Source organism: Callionymus lyra, chromosome 5 (assembly GCF_982586985.1).
Source record: "Callionymus lyra chromosome 5, fCalLyr1.hap1.1, whole genome shotgun sequence".
Lineage (NCBI taxonomy): Eukaryota > Metazoa > Chordata > Actinopteri > Syngnathiformes > Callionymidae > Callionymus > Callionymus lyra.
The window spans coordinates 24119855-24133993 of NC_141822.1; the positions used below are offsets into that span (position 1 = coordinate 24119855).

General features: G+C 38.4%; 1 protein-coding gene across 1 annotated transcript in view; it reads right to left on the bottom strand.

Moving 5' to 3' along the window:
* LOC148079853 (beta-1,3-galactosyltransferase 1-like) overlaps window positions 1–14139 on the bottom strand; it is a 109255-nt gene that overhangs the window by 73094 nt on the left and 22022 nt on the right. The window contains exon 2 of the mRNA XM_087791552.1: window positions 13398–13448. The gene's annotated coding sequence lies outside the window, so the exon portion shown is untranslated. The remainder of the gene's footprint in view (window positions 1–13397; window positions 13449–14139) is intronic.

The window sequence follows — 14139 nt, forward strand, 5'->3', positions numbered from 1 at the left end:
CCAGCGTCCAGAGAGGTGGAGCAGCAGACGTGTATCCAAGCGTTCAGAAGGTTCTGGATGTGCAGGATAATTGGTGCATACGTAACTCAATAATGGTCTGTAAAATCCACCTAGAGATTTGATGATCCCAGCTGGAGAGAAATGGACTTCATGGACTTCAAAGATCTCCACTTTGTGAAATGTATTTTTCCCTGATGACTTCATAAACTGTAAAAAGAGGTTTCCTTCTGCTCGAGTAGGAGTTTAAAATGTGCAGCCTGTGAGATGAGTAGCCTATGTAATGGAGTTCATCTTTGTGCGATGGCAGATGGTTAACGAATAAAAGTCATCAGATTTAATCAATTCAAATGTATTGTTACTATGGAACAAGTGTTAAAAAAAACAAGGCTAGATTCAGAGTAAAAATCCCCTCAAAATAGTCAAAAAAACATAAAGATCCTCCAACCTGAGCCCAAGTCATGACAAAAATATTCCCAACATCAATGTTTGTCACCGCATGTCATCAATCCCAGAATACGCCGCCTCCAATGGACTCGTAGTATAAACAAAGCGGGGCATGATTACAGCTAGTTGGAGGAGAAGTGACGCTATTATTAGGTTATAATGGAAGTAAAGCGATTATTACGTTATAATGGACTCCGCTCTGGTAACCTCTCGTTCGTTGAGATTTCAGACAGTGTACTTTATAAACGAATGACTTTAAAACAATGCCATGATGAGAGACTTACTGCATCTTGGAGAGGAAGACTTTAACATTTGAAATATGAGAGTGAGTTGGAGTTTTACATTAGCAGCCCTTTAGAACTTGCAGCAAATTATTTCTACAGAGTAAAATTTGATCTTTGACACATCAAAAGTGTTTTTCAAATCAAGTGAAGGTTGTACAATCTTCTCTGAAAAGCTCAATTTAAAACTTGAATTCAATCAGAGATTAAGGCTTTTCTCAAGTCAAAAATACTGTAACCCTTGTGTTATCTTAAGGTCAATGTGACCCGAAAACAAATTACAAAAACGACCTCCCTGGCATAAATACATCTATCTATCTATGCAGTGGTGGAGGTCCTTCACCTCAACCCAGGAGCAACACAAGGGATACCGCAAACAGATTTGTTTTCGGGCCTTCGGGTCACCTTGACCCTAAAATAATACAAGGGTTAATGATCCGTGGTATTGTAATTTTGTTATGAATAGTTATGTTTGTCAGTTAAAAACATCCAAACTGAGTTTAAGTCAATCTACGCAGATACAAGATGTTTTATGATATTTTAAGTATATTCAAGTATTAGTTGGTCTTGTAGTTCTTGAGACGGACTTGGTCTTGGCACTGGTCTCACCTCCACTTATTCCAGGTCTCGATCTTGTCTTGGTCTGAATGAACTGTTAACTTGGTCTTGGGCTGTAGAAGTGGTATTTAACCAATATTGGACTTTGATTAATTTCCCTGATTTTGAATGATAAGAATGACCAACAAACTCCTTCTTACATCCCTTTTCTTCAAGTCTTCATAATCAACTCCAATATGACCTTAATGTTCTTCCTTATGTGGGAATAAATAAAGGTTTTATTATCATCAATTCAAACAAGTTATTGTGTATATTACACTGTATATTGAGTATTTATTCACTTTATGACTGGATCTGAAAAGGTCTTCCACTGTCCTGTATTGGTAGTGTCGTGGACTTGACTAGAAGTCCAGTGCAAGTGCATTTCAACAACAGAAAACACTTAAGTAGCAACAAATACCTGATGAAGGATTGCTGTCAGATCAAAGGGTCACCCTGGAAAGCTCTCCTCTCAGGGACCAGCACAGCTCTTAATCGTGGGTTTCAACATGTAATTAAGTGGAGTTTTACTCCATGATCAGGATTCTAACTATAGTTGCACCTGCATGTTCTGTTAAATGAAGAAACAAATAGCTCAAGCCACATACTTTTTTCCCATCGATGTTATAGCAGCTACTATTATGATAAATAATCTTGGCTCATGCTAATGAAAAATAATGTGTGATTATTTTTACGAAACTACAACCCAAGCACATGGCCAAATTTTAATGGTTGTTTTACGATCTAAAAGCATCTTTTCTCCCCGAGGAATAAGAAAGCATATTGAGAAAAGATCCTTAAAGCTCTAACATGGTTAATGTCTAAACACGGAACAGTATAATCTGTTTTATTAAACAAATTGCAGTAAGTGTGCATCTGGCATTCCTAGTTTTTGCAGAGTCAGCAGTCAAAAAGAAATGACATCATACACTGGCTCAAGTTTGAGAATCATTACTCCTATCGGCCAAAAACAAGTTGGTTCGGGTCTTAGATCCGGACCTTTTCCTTTGTGGAGTTTGTGGTTACTCTGGTTTCCTCCTCCATTTCAAAAATATTCAGCTCAGGTTAAACAGGAAGAGGATTTGAAAGTTCGATTCTTTTTCCTTTTTTTTTTCTTCTGTGTTGCCTGGACAACTTCTCTGGATGTCTTCCAAATGTCAGCTGGGATTAGATCAAACCAAAGAGAAAGATAGAAGAAGCAACAATGCAAAAATAAATGCATGATAGAATGTTAAATTGCTGCAGTAGTTTAATGACTAAAGATATAGAAATGACTGACTGACGAAGGCTGAACTTCTTGTTACAATTTAGAAACGTTATTAACTCTGAAAGATGTTGTTCCACTCAGAAGTGGGGGCTCTGAACGCATCAGATCAAACATCCACAAATATATGACATTTTAATGGAGGTTGATAATTATCATTTGGTGAACATTAAACTCATCTAAATTGGTCGCAGAACAGACGCGCCAGTTTATTATTTTTTCAATTTGCCACTAAATCTATGTTTGACGCTTCATTTAGTTCTGTTTATGGGGGAAGTTTATTAAAAAAACTTTTAATTACCAATCCAGTTGTTCTGGCATTTATGAAACATGTTTCATTTGAAATCTGAAGATAGAAATGCGTCAATAATAGGGGAGTCGGTCAGTCTACCTGTGTGTGTGTGTCTGCCTGATTTTATTGTCGTATAGACGCACAAACTAATCGACAAGTTTGCTTGTAAATTGTAAACAAGCATAATAAGGAGACTACTGACCTCTCAGGGAAGGTTTTTCGGGGGAGGGCAACTTCATAAGGTTAAGAGGGAGAAAGCCTGTCCATTTTTCAATAACATTTAGACCATTAATATAACATTAATGGTAATAAATGTTAAAAAGGGTGCAAAGGCAGGCATCACAAATAAATATTAGACATTAAATATGTTAAACAAGCTAAAGTACGGGGATTTTTCTAAAATAAAAAAAAACTGGGAAAAATATTTTTAAATTAAAGTAATTTAATTTTAAATACTGTATTCTCTTTTTGACATGCTTGATTGGATAATATAATTATTATTGTCCAACGACCGTGACAGGTTTTGAAAAATGAATTTCATTAAAACATTCCGTGGGAAGGAATCAAAGAAAATGTAGCTATTCACTCTATTGTGATATTAATGGAGCAGTTAGAGCATCACCATTATTGCCCTTTTTGGCCTTTGCGGGTGAATAAATCCAAGAAATAATTTAATAATTAGGCTTTATCCAGACACAGAGCAGTTCAATAGCCCAAAAAGAACTTACTGAAGCTGACTCGAGTATGATTAAATTCACATCATATTTAAAACATATTAAATACACATGATTTCAGGTTAAAAGTTTGGGTTATTTGGTTTTCAAATGTATTTTTTATACCATCCTCTGTCTATGTTTTTCATTTCAATGTCATTTCTTTTTTTTTTTTAAAAACTCACCCAGGTATATCCTGAAGACAACAATTATAGAGATTTTCAATACCAGTAAAAGTGAGGTCAAAAATCAAAAATTGAATGGGAATGTTTGGTGTCTGGGAACAAACAGGTCGAGATCATTAAAATAGCCCACAGAAAAAAAAAGTTGCCATTAGACTTCCTGTTTCAGAGTTTGGTGAAAGAACACCAAGTTCATCCGGCGACCGACACGGAGTATTTGTCGTCAATGGTCTGAACCATGAAACACTGTTGAAGCCTCGACAATAGTTGCTGTGTCACTTCTATGTACTCTCTCTTGGTGACAATACATTTGAACGTGAGACAGTTGTAAGCTTCTCTGAACCCTGTCATGGTGTGTGTGTGTGTGTGTGTGTGTGTGTGTAAATGTCAGTGGCATTGCACGAGTGTTTCCAAATCAGCCTGTTGTAGCTCCCGCAGATGTATTCCGTGGACGTAGCCAGGAAGGGAATTAAGAACAACACCTGTCAAAGCGCTGAACCGAGTCAGCGGAGAAAAGTAAAGAAAAGATGAGAGAAAATTCCAACACCTCACGCCGGTAAAGTCTGATTGACAGTCTGTGAACGGCTTATTGGGAAAATTCAAGGGAGTCACGAGGTGATTATCTCAGACCTGTCAGCTGCAAGCAGCGTGTCAAAATGCCACCCAGGCGTTCCCACTCCAGGTGGTTGATGCCACAATTGAGAGCGAACATGTGTTCATGAGACTGAGGACTAATGAGGAGGGGGGAGGGGCCTGGATGCCGATAAAACGGGGGGCCAAGTCAAACAAGAGCCCATTCGAAGCATTAACTCTCGCTTTTATGCCAAATGAACTCATTAGATCGGAGCTCACGTGCGGCGACGAGGACGCCATTCCAGCGTCTCTGCGTGTCGGTGATGTGCAAACAGATAACAAGCAGCGCGAAGGAACAAAAGTGTCGTCATGTTGTGCCTTCGTTCCGTCGGACTGAGGAGCCGAGTGGCTTTTCTTTAATCACCCGACGATCGGTAATAATCAGAAAAGCTTCAGGCTCCCGTGAAGGTGAGAAACGGCGCTCGCGAGCACGAGCAGGGATTTCTTTGTCCAGTGAATTCATTATTCTAAACTGCATAAGCTGAGAGAAACTCTATATCCATGTCAGCGTTGAGGAGCCGCAGGAGTCCTTCTATACCGGATGCTTTGACTTGAGAAGATCACAGTTGTATTTATACAGCTAGACCCTGCATGGATACTTTAAAAGTCTTCGCAAACAAGAAGACTTCATAATGAGTAATTAATACCTCAAAAGCTGCTATTATATGCTTCTGAATAAATTCAACTTACACCGTGTCTTTGCAAACTAATCTTATTAAGCCGTTGAAAAAATAAACCCTCACTGCAGCACGTAAAACAAACATCCTGACACTAGTTTTATACTGTAATCCATGAGGCTTGTCATCAAGGTTATTACTTTCTTTAAAGATCAACAAAAAATGTCATGATTATCCTGGTTAAAGAGAAACTCTCCTGAATCACTCACATGTTTCAAATGATGAAGTCTCTAAGATACATTAAGTCTCTCATCACGATGATGTTATTACTTTATAAAGTTCTCCCCCGTCTCGATTCTCCGCAAATGAGAGCGGAATCCATTATGATGTAATAATCGTCTTCACTCCTCCTCCAGCCAGCTGTAATAACGGCCTGCTTTATTTATACGACAAGTCCCTTGGAGGTGGAGACTTCCTGGATTGATGACGCACAGTAAGAAACCTTGATGCTTCAGTTTCCCTAGTATTATCGACGAATGGGTCACGATACGGTTCTGCAGTAGATCTGTGGTCAGGGTCACTGGAACAGGGAGCAAGTAGAGCACAGACCATCTGTAGAGTTGAAAGATCCTTCTATATTTACGATGGCATGCAACAGCATCCACACACCCACTTGTGAATTTGTTTTTACGTTGTTTAGGGTCATCGGAATGATATTATTATTTATGTAGAAATAAAAAATAATAATATTTAGAAAGTCTCTAAATCCTGAGTTATTGTAATTGGAAAAAACATTGGAAAATGACACAAAGCTCGTAAACGATGAAAATGGATCAACTTGGTGCGAATTTGTTTTTAGTTCTGAAGTGTTTGGAGCTGTAAATCTATATAAATTGTATATATATAAAATGAAATTATATTTAAGTGAGATCAACGGAAAAACTATCCAAACTAACCCTATGAATAATCTGATTAAAAATTTAAATGTTTGGCAAAGCTACTAATAAAAGTTTAACAGGTGGTAGTTTGTGTTAAAGTATTTAAAGGAAAGGTTAAATCTTGCATCTTGAAGTGATGCAAAATTAATGGGCATTTAACTGCAGAGCAAAACACGAGGATTCAGCCATCCACTAGATAGAAGAGCAAACTTAAATGAGCAGATCCGTAAGTATCAAGACGACATTTAAGACTTGAGCTGAACCCTGTGTGTCCTTAAACACAGTCCTCAGCTCAAGCACTGTTTCAGAAAAGTATGATTGTAGATGACACCGTTGAATGCACATTTACACCGAGCATGCATAATGCATGTAAGGAGCGCCCTGCTCCGCCTGCTGCCACCGCTACAGAATTGGGGAAACTCACTGACTTGCAATAGCACTCCTGGAGCTGCTGAGCCTCGGAACCATCAGCAGCTGCGACTGGTGTCACAACAACAGCTTGCCTGTACAGTCACCAGAACCATGTTTTCACTGACAAATAAATCCTAAAAAAAAAAAAAAAAGGCTCAACAGGTAGGATTTTTAGAGTAGCAATCACTAACAACTCTTTTATTGGCTGTCATTTGTTTCGTTCATCTGCCACGGAAAAGCTTAATAATTGTTTTTTTACGTCTCCTCATGGAAGTTGAAAAGAAAGTTAAGCTTCTTGCTTTCTGAGATTTATTTTTTCCTTTTAATGCTGAAAGAGCCTCAAGTGTACTGACCATACCAGAACCCAACATTTTTTATTCATCATTTACTCTGAATATTTCAACAGGGAGGGAATACTGAACATATGTGAAGTTTCTTTTAATGTGGCGGGTTTACAAGTTATGTAAAATCATCACGTTATTTTCCTGCACTTACTCTGCCGCTCCTTTATCCGGAGGTGCAGCTGCAATTTATGATCCGGGAAATATGCCGTCATCCCCCGTTCCCCCGTTCCTGGAGAACTCTCCAGGGTGCTCTTCGTCACCTTTATGATCCTCTAATTCTGCCTCTCAGGATCCCTCGAAAAAATCTCCCATTTTGATGAGACGTATTTTCATCTCGCTGGGAGAAGCAGGAGTTTGCAGCTGATTACATGGAAACAGATGGGTAGACGCACCTGCCGCTGGTCTCTGTGGAAGCTTGTTAAATTTTAAAATTTGCGATTTGAAGATGGCATATGCTGGACCGGAATAGAAAGTTGTCAATATGCAGAACAATGAAGCGTATCTGCATGTTGCAATGAGCCACTGCACACTCTGGGATTGTCTGGCAGATGAGTGGAGGGATGGTGGGGTGTGAGAGGGGGGGCTATTGTGAGAGAGTCTGAAAAAAATTATCGTTTCTCAGAGTCACCGGTGAGAGGGTGTGTGTGTGTGTTTTGAAAGCGTGGCTGGACGGTGGCTGAGAGGACTGATTAGCAGCGTGATGTGCCAGACTACTTCTTAGCACTGCTCATCTAACACATTTGTATTCATTTATGCATGGGGTAACATTGGAGGATGAGGACGGTTTAAAAATTGAATTTTTCTTCTCGCCACACAGTCTCTATTTTTCATACGTTATTGTTCTTCCCCTCCTTGGCTGCCCGCCGAGTCAATTCAATATTTTGACGGGCAAGAATTCAAAAACCTCTTGTTATTTTTATTCTACATAGGATCTTGTGTTGGATTGTTTTGTTGGGATTTTACTGACACCACAGTCTCGACTTTTCTTATTGTAATGGCTTTAATACTTTTCCAAGAAAACACATTAAAACAGCAAAACTTTTTCCATTTTATCTCATGTGTTTTGCCTCATTTTTTTATGTAAATGATCACAAAAAAAGATAGATGTATTAGACCTAGACTAACTGTTTGTATCCGTCACACAGTTATTATGGAGTCAGTGTAGCTGCAAAGAAAAAAAAAAAAGAGCCTTTTCATCTTTGAAAAGGAGGAGCAAGTTTGAGATTCTATGGCACATAAGTTTTCATTTTTAATGAAACTATGTTTAACGGACCCCAGAGGACTCACACCAAAAATAGGTTTGATTAAATGTTTTCGCTGTGTCACGCTACAGCGCTGATGTCAGTGGGATCATTCAGGCAGTAAATCATCACTAAAAGTAACATTCATTTGGTTTAATTCCCAAAATAAAATATTTTACAGGTTGTTACATCGCCTTAAAACTTTAACACATATGTGAAGACAGTCTCACTTTATTTTCGAGGCCCACAGTGCCCAGTATTTGCTAAAAAGAAAATGGAAGATCCAGGCGATTTTTGGCCTCATGCTAAATGTCACGATAGCTCCCTGAGCTCTCGTATCATGATGCATTAGTCGTCTTGTACAGCTACAAACAGACATCATTTCTTCGGAACAATTTTTCATGTGTAGTCTTCTATACAAGAGGGACAAGTATTTGGATCTTTTGGTGTGTCTGTTTAGACGACAAGTGAGCACTGGTGGCTAAATTAGCAACATACAGTTTTGCCTATGAATTGATTTCTCTGAAAATAATCCCAACATTTAGTCAACATAAGGGTGAGAAGAAAATGAGTTAAATTTGAATTTTGGTTGAACTAAGAGCTGGCTGACACATTTAAATCTTATATCACTCAATGGTTGGATCTTATGAAAAAGAAAGCGTCCCATTGGTTCATTTTCTGACTAGTAGCTGTCTGGTCCAATCAGCTGAACCTTCAAAAACCATGTCTTGTCAATAAAGTTATGAATGTTAAAGTAAGTAATGCAATTAAATATCAAAATCAAAGTGCAATGGACAAAAACATGTCTAAATATGTCATATTTAACAGCAATAATGTGATGAAGTTGTGCAGCTGTTTAAACTTGCTCTTGTGTTTCAATGGTTATGAACTCAACAAATGCAGGGAAGTTCATGTCATGTTCACAAAAGCGAAAAAAAAATACAGTAAGGTAAGGTAAGGTAAGGTAAGGTAAAACTTTTTTGATCCCTCAGGAGGTCTCCTTCGGGAAATTGTTTTTTTCCAGTAGCCCAATACATACAGCAATTTTTTATAAAAAAAAAAAAAAATCAAAATAAAATAAGAACAAGAGAAATAATGAGAAAGAAAACAATTACACAATCTAAGTCTAAAGATAAAGACAAAGAACATAGATCAAAGAAAAACAACAAAAGAAAAAACAGGTTAATGAATCATGAAAGGCATGGATGGTTTATAACTTGACCTGGAATATTAGACCAGGCTTGTACAAATCTAAAGCATACATCTCAAATGAAAAGACTCTCTTGCTCACTCGTGTGCGTCTGTGTGTGCGTGCATGTGTGTCTTTGAAAACATCAAATATCATGAGTACCTTCTGAAGTGGCGGCTGACTTATGTATGCATTGACGATAAAGAGCTCAGCAGTAAATAGACTTCTTTAAATTCATGTTGCTGTTTAAGGCTCAATCAACGTTCAGAGAGGTTTGCACTGTAAACTGGATCGTGGGAATGGTTGAGCAGAAGTTGCATCTTTCAAGGAATAAACAAAGATAATTATGTAACTGGCCAATTAAGGAGAAAATAAAAAAGATTTTCCCAGAGATGAGCAGCGTCACAGGGATTGTTCTCTTGAACTGAAAATTATTTCTTTCACGTAACAGTCAAATAAATCCATCATCTAAAGTTGGAGGTCTTGAGATAACTTTGTTATAATTTGACACTTCAATCGAAAAATTAAATTTAAGTTAAATAAAATTTAAAGTAGTCTCTGTGCTTACTCGACCAAATCCAGTGACTCATAATATAGTAAAACAACAGATTGATAACAATTATCATGGAGAAAATGGTTTTATACAATTTAATATTCAATTTAAACAGACAAACTTTTTCTGCTTAACCGCAAAAACACATAAACGTCAGTCTGGAATCAACTAAGCAGCAAATGCAAACACTGGAGACGTGAAAAGACACACGGAACATTTGTTCGGTTGGTTGGGGATGAATTCTGCAGGAGCTGGATAAACATTCAGTATCTCTGGGGTTCAAGGACTTGGCATGCCAGCCATTGGTTAGGCATGAGCTCCAGGCCAGCAACACTTGTGTGGATCTATTATGTGAGCTCTCTGTTTTAGTGACAGATCAGACTATTGATTATGAAACTCCAGTGCAAAAGAGCATTCTTTTGCTCGCAAACAAGTCTCACTGACTTAAAACAAGCATCGCAAAGAGCATCTCCTCGAAGTTGAAGGCGTCAAACAACTCTCAGGAACATTATGGACTGGATAAGTGGGTATATTTTGTCCTGCTAAAGTCTTTCTGTTGGGCACTTTAAGTACTTTTACATTTTGAGTCTAAAACTGGAACTAGACCTAAGTAAGGATTTTGACTCTTTAAGTATAAAAGGTCGGAATAAATGCCTCCCTCAAATAACAGTTCAAAAGTGGGCTGGGTGCTGCAGGGCATTCAAAAGCCTCACGTTGTGACTATTATTTGAGGGGAACAAGTCACACACAGTCCTATTTTTCATCGAAAAGCATTTTAAAAACTCATCATCCAGAAGCACCATTAGCATTAGCATAATGGCGAGGACTGCCGGAGCTTTCATTTACATTCTTGTCTCTCTTGAGTAGCAGCTCGAGAAAGAATATGTCCAGTTCAGAGAGGTATGCCAAGTCTCTGGTCGTACCCATTAACCAGATAAATAATGAAGACAGTAATGACAGTTAAAGTCTGCCGGTCAGAGGAAATCGTTTCGTTAAGATAAAAGTGCTCTGAATCATTCTTCCAACACCTGACCACAGACCAGGCACACGAATACTTCAATCTGTTTTATATCTGTCATTTTCAAAATACTTAAAATGTACCCACAAGTACCCACAATTATGTCCTTCTAATCTCCTTGTAGTATCTTATGTTTCTAAATAAATATTAGGATTTATTATAAGGTCGATGTTAGTCCTACAATTTGTCTACTATTGAATATAAAACAGCCGTTGTGTTCATTTTAGTTCAATTTAATTTAAGTATATTTACATGAAATAATCTCTGTTTTTTAAAATACGGGGCAAATGGGCCACACAGAGCTTCTGTATCAGTAAAGAAATACTGACACATTGCATCACAGCTGAATGTCCCAATTGAGTTAAATGTAAACATATGAAGTAATCTAATTGAATTTTGTGTGTGTGTTTTGATAGCAAGAGAAGACTTTGACCTTCAGCAACGCTATGTTATTGGGCTAGGAATGTTTTACTCCTGTACATTTCGACTTAAAATAAACCAAGAAACTCTAAATCTTTCCTACTTAGAGGATAGGATTCAACCCTCAAGGCATCGTTTCAACCCTGAGTCTGCCGAGTTCATTGATCTCCTCTGTGTCTCCGCCACAGTGACTCAACAGGAATATTTAACATGAATTTAGATTCGTATCTTAAAGTTTATATTGGAGTCACAGCCGACCCTTCACACTCTGACAAGTGTGAGTCATCATCGCTTGATAAACATTATGGTTCAATAAATAAGGCCACAGTCCTTCTTTAGCATCCAGAAAATGCTTTTTCTTCTTAAAAAATATTCTATAAATCGCTGTTTTCATCACAACTTCCTCGGCTTCACTGTACACAGTTGAGCTTTAAAGTTAATGCTAAAATTAGGCATCTGACCTCAAGCTGAGGTCAAAAGTGATAGATAGAAAGAGGATTTCCCATATTCATTAAGAAGCTCTTATATGCTACGATGTTCTTAGGTATGCTCTTAAGAGCGCTGCGTGTGTGTTAAGTGAAACAGAAATCAAACCTAGTTGAAGCTTGACACAGATATTCTTGTAGAAGTTGATCATGCAACAATACTTTGTTGTCAACAATGTTTGTTGTCCACCTCTGCATCCAGGGCTTTAAATGACCAAAACACTAAAAGAACACACCCTTGAGAGAAAATCAATTCAATCTGTGGTGTTTCACAGATATCAAGAAAACAGATTTAATGGAACTTAAGAGAGGCGTCAATGTACTACTCTATATATAGGTGTTGCTCAATGTGTGACTTATGAACTCATAATGTAGCAAGTGATCGATTTCACTGCATTGATTGATTCAGTTTCAGCACCACTGCGCTGGACAGCTCCCACTAAGAGCTTCTGGCGAATCTTTATCTTGATGTCGGACCTCTATTGTACTCATCAGTATGAGTCTGTTTGTACAAAACTCTCTTTTCATTGAAATATTTACATTAAAAAAATTGAACCCCCGCCCACTGAAAATTCTTAGTTTTTCTGGAAATCAGAACGTGTTTACTGTACCACACCGAACTCTGCTGAGATTGATCAAGCAAAAAGGTTTCTCACTACATGTCATCAATCCAAGAAGTCTCCACCTCCAAGCTCATTTTATAATCCAAGGGAGAACTTGAACTTTAAAACATCATCATCATGAGGGACTTACTGCATCCTGGAGACAGTTTTGTTTTTACTCTGAAAACAAGTCAAAGATGACAGATGTATGCTATAACTGGCATGGAGGTAAGGATATCAGTCAAATAAAATCTTTGAAATTGTCTTTTAAAAATGTCACCCAAGCCAATGTGTGTGTCTGTGTGTGTTTGTGTGTGTGTGTGTGCATGTGTGTGTGAAGTATACTGTTGAGATATGATATAACCTGTAGCCAATTGAGCATGAAAGGAGTCAGTGCCTCACTAACCATGAACCTCACCGCACGTTACCGGTTAAGATGATGCTACTTGTCTTCAGAGTAAAAATTAGAAACAAACCTGTAGAGCCGATACATTAGCGATGCGTCTTCTTCAGGTTGCAGGAATTAAAAGTGAAGCGTGTGTGTGTCAAAGAAGATAACAATGATAGCTGTAGCAGCGAAACTCCAACGTCAGCTTGACGACTACTGAAATATCAAACGTCTGTTAGCGATGACCAGTTTTGCATTATGATCCCGACCGACGCTCTTTTTATCATCTGAGAGACGTGATGAGATAATAAGCTGCCACCATGGCGCACATCCAAGGGAAAGGGAATCAAAGACACCACGTTAGCAGTTCCTGGTATTCTTCGCACAGAAAGGCGCTTACTGTAGGCTCTGCATCCAAATGGAGCTACAAACAGCACACGGGCCATTAAAGAAGGCGTCGCCCCCGCCCACCCCTGGCATAGCAACGTCTTTTGATTTATTATCAGGCACAACGCCACACTATACTGAGAGGCAGCGAAGCCGACGTGTCCCTGGAGATGCTTTGCAATAAAATGAACTGCCATAGCTTTCTCTGGAACTGTACAAATTGCCTCATCACAGGCTCAACATGGGTCCTCCACCTCTATCCATTAATCAGTGGGCGAGACGCAGCCGACACAAAAAATAAAAAAAAACGCATTCAGAATTTCCTGACGCTGAGAAGCGCATTAGTCTGAAATGTGTTGATGTCGAAAAAGCTTTATATAAAATTGAAATTTACTTACTGGATTTTCCGCTTGTCAGAGGCAACAGATTCCGCCGCGTTAATCCTCGACCTGAAACCCAAAGACAGAGGGGAAAAAAGGTCACTTGCTAGATATGACTTTGTTCTAAGTGACATTGTCTGACTGAAACCGCCGCCTGGCCTTCGACCTTCAGACAGCAAATGGATTTGGAAGTGAGCAGCGTCACTTTAGGAATATATTAGCGATGCTGCTGGCAGAATTCTAAACACCACTTAAGCCTCTTTTTATTTCACACAAACTTCGATTGGCATTTAATTTTGGAAGAGGAGTGAGGAAAAAAAAGAAAGTTCTGTAATTACCACTTGAGATCCACATTTCTCCACATAAACTGTCCTCAGTTTGTCATCTTTAATTGGGACGAGAGATGCGCGTCAGCTGCTCATACTACATGATTGAATTACTGAAGATGGACATTTGTTTCATCTCTGTTTGAAAGTCTGCTGCTTCCGCACGGGCGTCTCCATTATGGATTATAAATGCAAGCTGGCTTTTATTTTTTCATTAGGCTGGCATCAGTTTCATAAGTAGACTGAATAAAATACAACTGCAAATACTCTGACGATCATTGAGCTCAACTCGACTGGCAAGGCATTTTGGGAGTTTCTATGATTTGATTTTTTAATTAAAAAAATAAATATTTTATCTACAATCAAAAAATACTGTATTCATATTCACTCTGTAACCATCGTGAGAATGTCTTCGTGGGACACTTGAGAAAGAT